This window comes from Triticum aestivum, chromosome 7A, assembly GCF_018294505.1.
Source record: "Triticum aestivum cultivar Chinese Spring chromosome 7A, IWGSC CS RefSeq v2.1, whole genome shotgun sequence".
NCBI lineage: Eukaryota > Viridiplantae > Streptophyta > Magnoliopsida > Poales > Poaceae > Triticum > Triticum aestivum.
Window position 1 is genome coordinate 195,090,166 of NC_057812.1, and position 16,134 is coordinate 195,106,299.

Sequence of the window (16,134 nt, forward strand, 5' to 3'; positions counted from 1 at the left end):
ATGGTCTATGTATTCACACGTGTATTACGAATTCCGGATAATACAGTTATAGCAAGAATAAAGACAATTATCATGAACAAAGAAATATAATAATAACACTTTTATTATTGCCTCTAGGGCATATTTCCAACAGCTGGTGGGTCCCAGCAGTCAGGGGGGCGAATCTTTTTTTTGCCCGGATGCACTTCCTTGCGTGTGAAGATGTAGCTGGTGGGTCCTAGCAGTCATGGGGAAACGTTTTTTTTCGCGAAATACGGTGGCCTGTCCGATGGGTCCCTGTTGTCAGGTAGAGGAATATTTATTTTGCGCGTAATAAGGAGGCATTTCCTTGTTGTGGCCGTGGACCCAGCTGTCAGCCTCTCCACGTATAGTCCACATCCGATGGAAGCCGTTCCTTGACCACGTTGACCACGCCGATCCAAGAGCACCAGGGCGGTGGGCGACAGCGAGGCCTAGGAAGGGGATGACGCGGAGCCAGGGAAGGCACGGCAGTGGATGCCCACGCGTAGAGGAGTATGAGGGTTCACTGGTTCGCTATGGTGTGAGGCTGCCATCGCCGCATAATAACAGGGTGTGTGGGTGAGTAGAGGGATGGCCTGGCCAGCGGTGGGAGTAGTAGGGGGCGGTAAGGCCTCCGCCGCATCGCAGCCGGCCACGGGAGGCAGGAGCATGAGGCACGATCGACGCTGGTTTGGGCGACTGGAGCAAGAAGAGCAGAGGTTGAAGAAGCACTACGGCCGTTGGATGGACATCGTATGGTCATTGGAGCTAGAATCGTGCATATTGACTAAGTTGACAAAGCCCTCCGTCCCCGTCAACTTAGTAGGCCCACAAGTCAGCCTACCACTATACTGGGTCCCAGCTAGCAGGGGGAGTATTCATTTTTTTGCATAATAAGGAGACACTTCCTTGCGTGCGAAGATATAGCTGGTGGGTCCGAGCTGTCAACGGCGGTAACGTTTTTTTTCGCGAAATACAAAGGCCCTTTCGGTGGGTCCCAAATATCAGGTGGAGGAACCATTATTTTGCGCGTAATAAGGAGGCATTTCCTTGTGTGCGGCCGTGGACCTAGCTGTCGGCCTCTCCATGCACAGTCCACTTCAGATGCATGTCGGTCGTTGACCACGTGGACTAGGACGCGCCGAGAGCACCAGGGTGGTGGACGGCGGCGAGGCCTAGGAAGGGAACGACACGGAGCCAGGGAAGACTCGGTAGTTGTTTCCCACGCGGAGGGGAGTACGACTGTACGAGGTTTTACTGGTTCGTCTGCCGTCGTGATGTCTACTACACAACCTTCTTCTTGTAGACGTTGTTGGGCCTCCAAGTGCAGAGGTTTGTAGGACAGTAGCAAATTTCCCTCAAGTGGATGACCTAAGGTTTATCAATCCGTAGGAGGCATAGGATGAAGATGGTCTCTCTCAAGCAACCCTGCAACCAAATAACAAAGAGTCTCTTGTGTCCCCAACACACCCAATACAATGGTAAATTGTATAGGTGCACTAGTTCGGCGAAGAGATGGTGATACAAGTGGTATATGGATAGTAGATAATGGTATTGTAATCTGAAAATATAAAAACAACAAGGTAACGAATGATAAAAGTGAGCGTAAATGGTATTGCAATGATAGGAAATAAGGCCTAGGGTTCATACTTTCGCTAGTGTAAGTTCCCTCAACAATAGTAACATAATTGGATCACATAACTGTCCCTCAACATGCAACAAAGAGTCACTCCAAAGTCACTAATAGCGGAGAACGAACGAAGAGATTATGGTAGGGTACAAAACCACCTCAAAGTTATTCTTTCCAATCAATCCGTTGGGCTATTCCTATAAGTGTCACAAACAACCCTAGAGTTCGTACTAGAATAACACCTTAAGACACAAATCAACCAAAACCCTAATGTCACCTAGATACTCCAATGTCACCTCAAGTATCCGTGGGTATGATTATATGATATGCATCACACAATCTCAGATTCATCTATTCAACCAACACAAAGGACCTCAAAGAGTGCCCCAAAGTTTCTACTGGAGAATCACGACGAAAACGTGTGCCAACCCCTATGCATAGGTTCATGGGCGGAACCCGCAAGTTGATCACCAAAACATACATCAAGTGAATCACGTGGCATCCCATTGTCACAACAGATACGCACGACAAGACATACAAAGTGTTCTCAAATCTTTAAAGACTCAATCCGATAAGATAACTCCAAAGGGAAAACTCAATTCATTACAAGAGAGAAGAGGGGGAGGAGAAACATAGGATCCAACTATAATAGCAAAGCTCGCGATACATCAAGATCGTGCCAAATCAAGAACACGAGAGAGAGAGATCAAACACATAGCTACTGGTACATACCCTCAGCCCCGAGGGAGAACTACTCCCTCCTTGTCATGGAGAGCACTGGGATGATGAAGATGGCCACCAGAGAGGGATTGCCCCCTCCGGCAGGGTGCCGAAACGGGTCTAGATTGGCTTTCGGTGGCTACGGAGGCTTCTGGCGGTGGAACTCCCGATCTATTGTGCTCTGGAAGTTTTAGGGTATATGGACTTATATAGGCAGAAGAAGCACGTCAGGGGAGCCACGAGGGCCCCACAAGGCAGGGGGGCGCGCCCTAGGGGAGTGGGCGCGCCCCCCACCCTCGTGGGCAGCCCGTGTCTCCCCTGACGTGGGGTCCAAGTTCATCAGTGTGTTTCCTTCCAAAAATAACTTCTCCAGTTGATTTTGTTTCGACTCCGTCTGATATTCCTTTTCTTCGAAACACTGAAATAGGCATAAAACAACAAATCTGGGCTGGGCCTCCGGTTAATAGGTTAGTCCCAAAAGTAATATAAAAGTGGATAATAAATCCCAATATTGCCCAAAACAGTAGATAATATAGCATAGAGCAATCAAAAATTATAGATACGTTGGAGACGTATCAAGCATCCCCAAGCTTAATTCCTGCTCGTCCTCGAGTAGGTAAATGATAAAAAAGATAATTTTTGATGTGGAATGCTAGTTGGCATAATTTTAATCTAATTCTTCTTAGTTGTGGCATGAATATTCAGATCCATTAGATTCAAGACAAAAGTTCATATTGACATAAAAATAATAGTACTTCAAGCATACTAACAAAGCAATCATGTCTTCTCAAAATAACATGGCCAAAGAAAGTTATCCCTACAAAATCATATAGTCTGGCTATGCTCCATCTTCACCACACAAAATATTTAAATCATGCACAACCCCGATGACAAGCCAATCAATTGTTTCATACTTTTGATGTTCTCAAACTTTTTCAATCTTCACGCAATACATGAGCGTGAGCCATGGACATAGCACTATAGGTGGAATAGAATGGTGGTTGTGGAGAAGACACAAAGGGAGAAGATAGTCTCACATCAACTAGGCGTATCAACGGGCTATGGAGATGCCCATCAATAGATATCAATGTAAGTGAGTAGGGATTGCCATGCAACGGATGCACTAGAGCTATAAGTGTATGAAAGCTCAAAAAGAAACTAAGTGGGTGTGCATCCAACTTGCTTGCTCACGAAGACCTAGGGCATTTTGAGGAAGCCCATCGTTGGAATATACAAGCCAAGTTCTATAATGAAAGATTCCCACTAGTATATGAAAGTGACAACATAGGAGACTCTCTATCATGAAGATCATGGTGCTACTTTGAAGCACAAGTGTGGTAAACGGATAGTAGCATTGTCCCTTCTCTCTTTTTCTCTCATTTTTTTATTTTTTTATTTTTTATTTGGGCCTTATCTTTTTTTGTGGCCTCTTTTATTTTTTTATTTTCGTCCGGAGTCTCATCCCGACTTATGGGGGAATCATAGTCTCCATCATCCTTTCCTCACTGGGACAATGCTCTAATAATGATGATCATCACACTTTTATTTACTTACAACTCGATACTTAGAACAAGATATGACTCTATATGAATGCCTCCGGCGGTGTACCGGGATGTGCAATGATGCATGAGTGACATGTATGAAAGAATCATGAACGGTGGCTTTGCCACAAATACAATGTCAACTACATGATCATGCTAAGCAATATGACAATGATGGAGCTTGTCATAATTAACGGAACGGTGGAAAGTTGCATGGCAATATATCTCGGAATGGCTATGGAAATGCCATGATAGGTAGGTATGGTGGCTGTTTTGAGGAAGGTATATGGTGGGTTTATGGTACCGGCGAAAGTTGCGTGGTACTAGAGAGGCTAGCAAAGGTGGAAGGGTGAGAGTGCGTATAATCCATGGACTCAACATTAGTCATAAAGAACTCACATACTTATTGCAAAAATCTATTAGTTATCGAAACAAAGTACTACGCGCATGCTCCTAGGGGGATAGATTGGTAGGAAAAGACCATCGCTCGTCCCCGACCGCCACTCATAAGGAAGGCAATCAATAAATATTTCATGCTCCGACTTCATCACATAACGGTTCACCATACGTGCATGCTACGGGAATCACAAACTTCAACACAAGCATTTCTCAAATTCACAACTACTCAACTAGCATGACTCTAATATTACCATCCTCATATCTCAAAACAATCATCAAGTATCAAACTTCTCTTAGTATTCAACACACTCATAAGAGAATTGTATTATTCTTGAATACCTAGCATATTAGGATTTTAAGCAAATTACCATGCTATTTAAGACTCTCAAAATAATCTAAGTGAAGCATGAGAGTTCATCTATTTCTTCAAAATAAAACTACCACCATGCTCTAAAAGATATAAGTGAAGCACTAGAGCAAATGACAAACTACTCTGAAAGATATAAGTGAAGATCAATGAGTAGTCGAATAATTATGCAACTATGTGAAGACTCTCTAACATTTAATAATTTCAGATCTTGGTATTTTATTCAAACAGCAAGCAAAGCAAAATAAAATGACATTCTAAGAATGGCAAACATCATGTGAAGAAGCAAAAACTTAGGATCAACCAAACTAACCGATAGTTGTTGAAGAAGAAAGGTGGGATGCCAACCGGGGCATCCCCAAGCTTAGATGCTTGAGACTTCTTGAAATATTATCTTGGGATGCCTTGGGCATCCCAAGCTTGAGCTTTTGTGTCTCCTTAATTCCTCTCATATCACGGTCTCCCTAAATCTCAAAAGCTTCATCCACACAAAACTCAACAAGGACTCGTGAGATAAGTTAGTATAAACCATTGCAAAAACCTTATCATACTCCACTGTAGCAAATCGATAAAATTATTATTCAACATTGCATACTAAATTCCTCTGCATATTTAATAGTCTTATCCTCAAATAGAATCATTAAAGAAGCAAACATATGCAAACAATGCAAACATAACAGCAATCTGCCTAAACAGGATAGTCTGTAAAGAATGCAGCAACATCCATACTTTCCTAGCTCCAAAAATTATGAAAGAAAATTCCCACTGTAGTAAATTTATCAGATCATGATATGCAAAAGGTTTCAACATTTTATCACATTCTGAATTTTCTAGGGAATTATTGCAACAGCGGTAAACTTTCTGTTTTCAAACAGCAACATGTGGACTTGTAACATAGGCATAGTAAGGGCTATCAATGCCACTTTTATTGAAATAAAATATGCAAAACATTGTTATAAATAACAGAAAGCAAATTCTAACAAAATAAATTGACGCTCCAAGCAAAACACATATCATGTGGCGAATAAAAATATAGCTGCAAGTAAAGTTACCGATGAACGAAGACGAAGGAGGGGATGCCTTCCGGGGCATCCCCAAGCTTAGGCTCTTGGTTGTCCTTGAATATTACCTTGGGGTGACTTGGTCATCCCCGAGCTTAGGCTCTTGCCACTCCTTATTCCATAGTCCATCAAATCCTTACCCCAAACTTGAAAACTTCACAACACAAAACTTAACAGAAAACTCGTAAGCTCCGTTAGTATAAGAAAATAAATCACCACTTCAAGGTACTGTAATGAACTCATTATTTATTTATATTGGTGTTAAACCTACTGTATTCCAACTTATCTATGGTTTATAAACTATTTTACTAGCCATAGATTCATCAAAATAAGCAAACAACACATGAAAAATGGAATCTGTCAAAAACAGAACAGTCTGTAGTAATATGAATCAAACGTATACTTCTGGAACTCATAAAATTATCAAATAAATTTCTGGACCTGAGGAATTTATCTATTAATCATCTCCAAAAATAATTAACTAAATATCACTCTCCAAATAAAAATGGCAGCAATTCGCGTGAGCGCTAAAGTTTCTGTTTTTTACAGCATGATCAACAAGACTTCCCCCAAGTCTTCCCAAAGGTTCTACTTGGCACAAACACTAATTAAAAGCATAAAACCACATATAAACAGAGGCTAGATGGATTATTTATTAATAAACAGGGACAAAAAGCAAGGAACAAAAATAAAGTTGGGTTGCCTCCCAACAAGCGCTATCGTTTAATGCCCCTAGCTAGGCATGATGATTTCAATGATGCTCACAGAAAGGATAAGAATTGTAACATAAAGAGAGCATCATGAAGAACATGACTAGCACCTTTAAGTCTAACATACTTCCTATGCATAGGGATTTTGTGAGAAAACAACTTGTGGGAACAAGAATCAACTAGCATAGGAGGGTAAAACAAGCATAACTTCAAAACTTTAAGCACATAGAGAGGAAACTTGATATTATTGCAATTCCTACAAGCATATATTCCTCCCTAATAATAATTTTCAGTAGCATCATGAATGAATTCAACAATATAACCAGCACCTAAATCATTCTTTTCATGATCTACAAGCATAAATTTTTTATTACTCTCCACATAAGCAAAATTCTTCGCATTCGGAATAGTGGGAGTATCATAAGAGACTTGAATACTATAAATTGTTTCCAAATTAAAAGAGTAATGTTCAGAGAAGGGGTAATCATAATCATGGTAAGTTTTATAAATATAATCACTACTTTTTATAGCATATGTATCATCACAATAATTATCATAAGTAGGAGGCATGCTATCATCATTATAAACTTGCATATCAAAAGTTGGGAGACTAAAAATATCATCATTATCAAACATAGCTTCCCCAAGCTTGGGCCTTTTCATATCATAAGCATAATCACTCTCATCATTAATAGTATGGATAGCACCAATAGTATAGCAAACATTACTATCATATTCTTCCAAGCAAGTACCAAAAAGATTTTCAAGATCATAAGAAGTATCATTATCTTCCCAATCATAATCATCACAACAAGCAATAGGCATAACAAGATCATCATAAAGTGTATCATCTTCATTTTCATGAGGCACGGCAATAATAGGAGCAACTTTATTTGGAGAGATACCTTTTTACCTCTCTTCCTTTTTATTTTCTTCCTCTTCACCACATCATGGGGGGGTTCAATCCTCTTTTTGGAGCTCCTTATTAATGAGATAGGTTGAATAAAAGGCTCCTCCTCGTTACCTGATTCATCATAAGAAATAATAGGAGGATATTGGGAAGTCTCTTCCCTTTCATTAGTATTCTCTTCATCCTCTATTTGTTTTCTTTTCTTTATGTAATTGGCAATATAAGGATTTTCAATGCAATTCACCGCACAATACATATAAACCTTCTCTAGATCAATATCAAGGAATTTTTCAAGGTTATATTCTGGAATATGCTTAGTTTGACGTTTCAATTCTTCATAACCCAAAATCAAACTTAGTTCATTATAATGCGCAAGGTAAATCAAGTCATCACAATTTTTGGACACGATTCGGTCATGAAACAGTTTGCATTTGATATTTAAATGACCATGTTCATTACAAAGTTCACAAGTACGGTAAAGATATTTTAAATTTTCAGCACTTTCATCAAGACTTTCTTGCAACAATTTAGTTTCTAAACACTTATGCCTCTTGCAATATCTATCTTCCCTATTTGGTGTGTACTTGCAAACCCAATCTACTCCACAAAAATTGACATGTTTATAGGAGGCATTTTCATCATAACTAGTGCAATCATCATTAGCATCATGGATATTCAAAGAATTTATACTAACAAAATTGCAATCATGCTCATCATTCAAAGATTTAGTACCAAACATTTTATGGATTTCTTCTTCTAGCACTTGAGCACAATTATCCTTTCCATCATACTCACGAAAGATATTAAAAAGTGAAGCGTATGAGACAAACTTAATTCCATTTTTTGTAATTTTCTTTATAAACTAAACTAGTGATAAAACAAGAAACTAAAAGACTCGATTGCAAGATCTAAAGATATACCTTCAAGCGCTAACCTCCCCGGCAACGGCGCCAGAAAAGAGCTTGATGTCTACTACACAACCTTCTTCTTGTAGACGTTGTTGGGCCTCCAAGTGCAGAGGTTTGTAGGACAGTAGCAAATTTCCCTCAAGTGGATGACCTAAGGTTTATCAATCCGTAGGAGGCGTAGGATGAAGATGGTCTCTCTCAAGCAACCCTGCAACCAAATAACAAAGAGTCTCTTGTGTCCCCAACACACCCAATACAATGGTAAATTGTATAGGTGCACTAGTTCGGCGAAGAGATGGTGATACAAGTGGTATATGGATAGTAGATAATGGTATTTGTAATCTGAAAATATAAAAACAGCAAGGTAACGAATGATAAAAGTGAGCGTAAGCGGTATTGCAATGCTAGGAAACAAGGCCTAGGGTTCATATTTTATCTTGTGTAAGTTCCCTCAACAATACTAACATAATTGGATCACATAACTATCCCTCAACATGCAACAAAGAGTCACTCCAAAGTCACTAATAGCGGAGAACGAACGAAGAGATTATGGTAGGGTACGAAACCACCTCAAAGTTATTCTTTCCAATCAATCCGTTGGGCTATTCCTATAAGTGTCACAAACAGCCCTAGAGTTCGTACTAGAATAACACCTTAAGACACAAATCAACCAAAACCCTAATGTCACCTAGATACTCCAATGTCACCTCAAGTATCCGTGGGTATGATTATACGATATGCATCACACAATCTCAGATTCATCTATTCAACCAACACAAAGGACCTCAAAGAGTGCCCCAAAGTTCCTACCGGAGAATCACGACGAAAACGTGTGCCAACCCCTATGCATAGGTTCATGGGCAGAACCCGCAAGTTGATCACCAAAACATACATCAAGTGAATCACGTGGCATCCCATTGTCACCACAGATACGCACGGCAAGACATATATCAAGTGTTCTCAAATCTTTAAAGACTCAATCTGATAAGATAACTCCAAAGGGAAAACTCAATTCATTACAAGAGAGAAGAGGGGGAGGAGAAACATAGGATCCAACTATAATAGCAAAGCTCGTGATACATCAAGATCGTGCCAAATCAAGAACACGAGAGAGAGAGATCAAACACATAGCTACTGGTACATACCCTCAGCCTCGAGGGAGAACTACTCCCTCCTTGTCATGGAGAGCACTAGGATGATGAAGATGGCCACCGGAGAGGGATTGCCCCCTCCGGCAGGGTGCCGGAATGGGTCTAGATTGGCTTTCGGTGGCTACGGAGGCTTCTGGCGGCGGAACTCCCGATCTATTGTGCTCTGGAAGTTTTAGGGTATATGGACTTATATAGGCAGAAGAAGCACGTCAGGGGAGCCACGGGGGCCCCACGAGGCAGGGGGCGCGCCCTAGGGGAGTGGGCGCCCCCCACCCTCGTGGGCAGCCCGTGTCTCTCCTGACGTGGGGTCCAAGTTCATCAGGTGTGTTTCCTTCCAAAAATAACTTCTCCAGTTGATTTCGTTTCGTTTCGACTCCGTCTGATATTCCTTTTCTTCGAAACACTGAAATAGGCATAAAACAGCAAATCTGGGCTGGGCCTCCAGTTAATAGGTTAGTCCCAAAAGTAATATAAAAGTGGATAATAAAGCCCAATATTGTCTAAAACAGTAGATAATATAGCATGGAGCAATCAAAAATTATAGATACGTTGGAGACGTATCACGTCGCCGGAGAATAACAGAAGGTGTGGGTGAGTAGAGGGATGGCTAGGCCAGCAATGGGAGTATGGTGGGGCGGTGAGGCTTGTGCGGCAGCACAGCCGACCACGGGGAGGAGGGAGCAGGCAGTCCCGCCAGCGCTTGTTTGAGCGGCTGGAGCAAGAAGAGTAGAGATTGAAGAAGCACGACGGCCGTTGGATGGCCATCCAACAGTCACTGCTTGTGTGTCAACCTTTTTTTAGGAAAGCCTCAAATCTGTGGAAAACAGCATACAACTCATCTGCCATTATTTCTAATAATTTACAACCCATTTGCTAATTCTTAAGGTTATTTTGGAGCCCATATTCTTTTTGTTAGCATTACAACCCATATTGTGGCCACGGTTAAAAAATTATACAAAATTTTGCATATTTCGGTGCTGTCCGAACTCTTTTTAATCCCGAAATTTCGAGTCACTTTCAAACTGATTTTAAAAATAAATAAATATATATCATTATAAAATCCAACAAATTGTCCACGCATAAAAATCAATGCAATTTAAAATCTCGAAATGAAAAAAAGAAATTTGAAACTAATTGTCGGTTTGATGTGTTTTAAAAATATACAGCCCATTTCTCATTACTGATAGGCCATTTTCTCGGCCAGCCGAATGAAGCTCTCCCCGTCTTGAAAGATTTGCAGCCCAACAGGCCTGACAAAGTGACTTACTTGGCAAATCACAAAAAAACTGGGTTGTGGCCATGGACCCAGCTGTCAGCCTCTCCACGTACAGTACTCTTCCGATGGAAGTCGGTCGTTGACCACATTGACCACGTCGCGCCGAGAGCACCAAGGCGGTGGACGATGGCGAGGCCTAGGAAGGGGACAACACGGAGCCGGGGAAGACGCGGCAGTGGATGCCCATGCGGAGAGGAGTATGAGGGTTCACTGGTTCGGCTGTGGTGTGAGGCTGCCGTCGCTGCAGCGCCTGGCTAGCGGTGGGAGTAGTAGGGGGCGGTGAGGTCTCAATGGCAGCACAGTCGGCCACTGGAGGCAGGAGCAGGCGGTCTCGCCGGCGCTGGTTTGGGCGGCTGGTGCAAGAAGAGCAGCGATTGAAGAAGCAGCAGGACCGTTCGATTCAAATCCAATGGTTACTGCTGCTAGAATCGTTTGTTGACTAAGTTGACAAGCCCTGCGTACGCGTCAACTCAGTAGGCCCACAGGTCAGCCTCCTAATAGGTGCGCCCCAGATGTCAGTGGGAGTAATCATTTTTTTCGCGTAATAAGGAGGCAGTTGATTGCGTGCGGCCAGCCCAGCGGAGGGAGTAGGGTGGGTCGGGGAAGCCTGTGCGGCATCACAGCAGCCCACAAGAGGAGGGAGCAGGCAGTCCCGCCGACGCTAGTTTAGGCGGGTGGAGCAGGAAGATCAAAGATTGAAGAAGCACGTCGGCCGTTGGATGGAAATCCAACAGTCACTGCTGCTAGAATCGTGTGTTGACTGACAAAGCCTTGCGTAAACAAGTCAGCCTCGAAATCTGTGGCGTGTATAGCCCATTTGCTATTATTTTTATATTTTTTACTCATTTTCTAATTCATATGGAATTTATTGCAGCCCGTTTTCCATTTTTAGAATTGCTGCCTATTTTCTGATCAGTACCAGGGTTAAAAAATTTAATTAAATATGTGGGAAATTTTGAAAATTCACAAATTTTTGCTGGGGAAAAAATATTCTTAATCCAAAAATTAGTAGCCACACTAAAACAAATTTAAAAATAAATTAGTACTATGTCATGTTAAATCCAATGAAATACTCCCTCCGTCCTAAAATTCTTGTCTTAGATTTGTCTAAATATGGATGCATCAAGTCACGTCTTGGTATTAGATACATCTGTATCTAGACTAATCTAAGACAAGAATTTTGGGACGGAGGGAGTATAAGATATCAGTGAAGAACAAAAACAAAAACAAACTAATATCCCATTTGCTATTTATTTTTTTGGAATTTTTAACCCCTTTTGATATTATTTTTAGCAGACACAGACCATACTCTTCGGCCAGGCCGGAATGCACCCCTCCTCGTCTTAAAAGATTTGCAGCCCAGTAAGTCGAAGAAAACAAATAGGCCTAGCTTGGGTATTCTTCAAAAAGAAATACCGGTCTACCTATTTTCCCAAAGAAAAAACTGTTGGGTTGGTCATGTTGTTAGATGGGCCACAGAGACCGCACAATCCATTTTATAGCCTGCTCCTCCGAATTACTACTAAAAAAAGTTATGCAATTCTGTCGTTAATTGAATATACGTTGAAAATGATGTGGGTCTTAGATATCAGCAGGGTGGATTAGAGTAAAAAAGCGAGGGGTTCATCTGAGTAGTAAAAGAGGCGCTTGCTTGTGTTCGGGAGTGGACCTGGTGGGTCCGTACTGCCATGCTCACAACTACAATTCTCTTCCGATTCACTATGTTGACACGGACCGTTTCGAAAAAAAACTATGTTGATAGGGCCAGACGGTGATAACCCACAAGTATAGGGGATCGCAACAGTTTTCAAGGGTAGAGTATTCAACCCAAATTTATTGATTCGACACAAGGGGAGCCAAAGAATATTCTCAAGTATTAGCAGCTGAGTTGTCAATTCAACCGCACCTGGAAACTTAATATCTGCAGCAAAGTGTTTAGTAGCAAAGTAATATGATAGTAGTGGTAATGGTAGCAAAAGTAATATTTTTGGTATTTTATAGTGATGATAGCAATAGCAATGGAAAAGTAAATAAGCGAAGAACAATATATGGAAAGCTCGTAGGCAACGGATCAGTGATGGAGAATTATGCCGGATGTGGTTCATCATGTAACAGTCATAACCTAGGGTGACACAAAACTAGCTCCAGTTCATCAATGTGATGTAGGCATGTATTCTGAATATAGTCATACGTGCTTACGGAAAAGAACTTGCATGACATATTTTGTCCTAACCTCCCGTGGCAGCGGGGTCCTAACGGAAACTAAGGGATATTAAGGCCTCCTTTTAATAGAGTACCAGAACAAAGCATTAACACATAGTGAATACATGAACTCATCAAACTATGGTCATCACCGGTAAGTATCCTGATTATTGTCACTTCGGGGTTAACGGATCATAACACATAATGGGTGACTATAGACTTGCAAGATAGGATCAAGAACTCTCATATATTGATGAAAACATAATAGGTTCAGATCTGAAATCATGGCACTCGGGCCCTAGTGACAAGCATTAAGCATGACAAAGTCATAGCAACATCAATCTCAGAACATAGTGGATACTAGGGATCAAACCCTAACAAAACTAACTCGATTACATGATAGATCCCATCCAACCCATCACCGTCCAGCAAGCCTACGATGGAATTACTCACGCATGGCGGTGAGCATCATGAAATTGGTGATGGAGGATGGTTGATGATGACGATGGCGACGGATTCCCCTCTCCGGAGCCCCGAACGGACTCCATATCAGCCCTCCCGAGAGGTTTTAGGGCTTGGCGGCGGCTCCGTATCATAAAATGCGATGATTTCTTCTCTCTGATTTTTTTCTCCGAAACCAAATATATAGAGTTGGAGTTGAGGTCGGAGGAGCTCCAGGAGGCCCACGAGGTAGGGGGGCGTGCCCTAGGGGGGCAGGCGCGCCCCCACCCTCGTGGACAGGTGGTGGCCCCCCTGGCCTTCATCTTTTGCAAGGATTTTTTATTATTTCCGAAAAGTTGTTTCGTGAAGTTTCAGGTCATTCCGAGAACTTTTGTTTCTGCACATAAATAACACCATGGCAATTCTGTTGAAAATAGCGTCAGTCCGGGTTAGTTCCATTCAAATCATGCAAGTTAGAGTCCAAAACAAGGGCAAAAGTGTTTGGAAAAGTAGATAGATGGAGACGTATCAACTCCCCCAAGCTTAAACCCTTGCTTGTCCTCAAGCAATTCAGTTGACAAACTGAAAGTGATAAAGAAAAACTTTTACAAACTCTGTTTGCTCTTGTTGTTTGTAAATATGTAAAGCCAGCATTCAAGTTTTCAGCAAAGATTATGACTAACCACATTCACAATAATGCTTAGGTCTCAAATTTACTCATATTAATGGCATAATCAACTAACGAGCAATAATAATAAATCTCGGATGACAACACTTTCTCAAAACAATCATAAAAATATGATATAACAAGATGGTATCTCGCTAGCCCTTTCTGAGTGTCAGGACCCCGACTCGATGTCACATCGATCTAGCCGGTAACACCTCATATCACTTTGCGGCCTCACGCACGGTATCCCCACGGGTGTCGCCTTACCTTTGCCTAGGACCGTTTGCGCCTTTTGGCTCACGTATATGATAGTGTCGCTAGCATCCATATGATAAGGAGCCCGGGCTGACATGACTAGTCGTAAACCCAAAGTGGCACAAACTTACAGGGACAGGCATCCATGACCCAGCTTCGAACGTGTCGGTCATCAGCAAGTGGGTCCAGGCTGTAGCACTGGGCTAGCAGGACTCCGGTAAACCGGGTTGTAGCGGGCCAACAGGACTCCGGTACTCAATGCGTGACATTTCCCCGAAGGGACAGACACCGGAACGAAGAAGGACACATGCCGGCCAGCCTAAGTGTTCCAGAGCAGTAGCAAGCTACCATGGCTCAGCGGTAACACTAGGAGACATTTCCCGGTAAGAGAGGCTACTAAAGATAAACAACTAGATAGTCAGATCCCACACATACCAAGCATTTCAATCATACACACAATATGCTCGATATGTGCAAATACAACAAGGCATCACAACATGACTCTATGACACAAGTACTTTATTTAAGGCTCAGAGAGCCATACATAACATACACAAAGGTACGGGTCACACGACCCAGCATTCAAGTCATACAGTCATACAAACCAGCAGCGGAAGTAACTTGTCTGAGTACAGACAACTAGAAAAATAAAAGAGGCTTGGAAAGCCTAGCTATACTACGTGGTCCTTCACAAGCTCAGGATCACCACCTGGGCCTTAGCCTACTCATTGATGTCAACGTCTACGTAGAACCCATCAGAAGGGGTTGCAGCGTCTTCTGTAAAAATGTAAATTATAGCAACATGAGTACAAAGGTACTCAGCAAGACTTACATCAGATCCTACATACATGCATATTATCAAGAAGGGTTGGTGGAGTTATTGCAGCAAGCCAGCTTTGACTCTTGGCTAGGCTAACCTACGAGACTCCAACTTGAAATGGTTTTGCGCACACGAGTCCACTACTCACCACTTCAATACACTACCGAGGATCCACCTCCGTCTTCCTACGGAAGAGCCATCCTCGGCACTCACACTTATCTTGAGGCTTTTAGTAGTTTCCATTTACTTGTCTATGAACTGTATAGGCAACCAAGTAGTCCTTTACCGCGGACGCGGCTATTCGAATAGATCATGATAACCCTGCAGGGGTGTACTTCTTCATACATGTTTCCACCACTTAGCGTCTGCACACGACATGTGCTCGGCAGACTTCAAGCGAAAGCCGACGTGGGTGTAGACCACGACCTACCTAAACACTTAAGCCTCTAGTCCAGGTTTATCGCCTATCCAGGTTCCATCCGCAGGGAGTCCGGCCGAGGTTTCCCATACGGCCCCGAACGATGTGAACAGGGTTCCCGAGATACCTAACGGGTATTCGGTACACCGTGCCACGTACCTACCGCATCACAGCCCACCCCTACGGTCAGCGCTGTCCACGGCCTCCAGTAGGCTACAAACACCAGAAACTACGTGCAACTCCTGGACAGAGAGCTAGGGTGAATAAGAAGTCGAGCGGGGTCATATTTCAGGGCCCAATGCATGGTAGTAGCTGTATCTTAAATCACACATACAGATCTCAGTGCTTAAGGTCGGCTTCAATGAAACAACCCACCATGTACTCCTACATGGCCTCTCATCGATACCTTTACCAAATCGTGTTCACCACACCACTCTCATTACCGACATAATCATTTCACTCTAGCCATCACCCAGATGAACCAGACCTGACACGACTCTAAGCATAGCAGGCATAGCAAGGTAGGAACAACACATACATATGGCTCAATCAACTCCTACACATGCTAGTGGGTTTCATCTAGTTACTGTGGCAATGACAGGTCATGCAGAGGAAATGGGTTCAACTACCGTAGCACACAGCAGTTTGAAACGCGTTG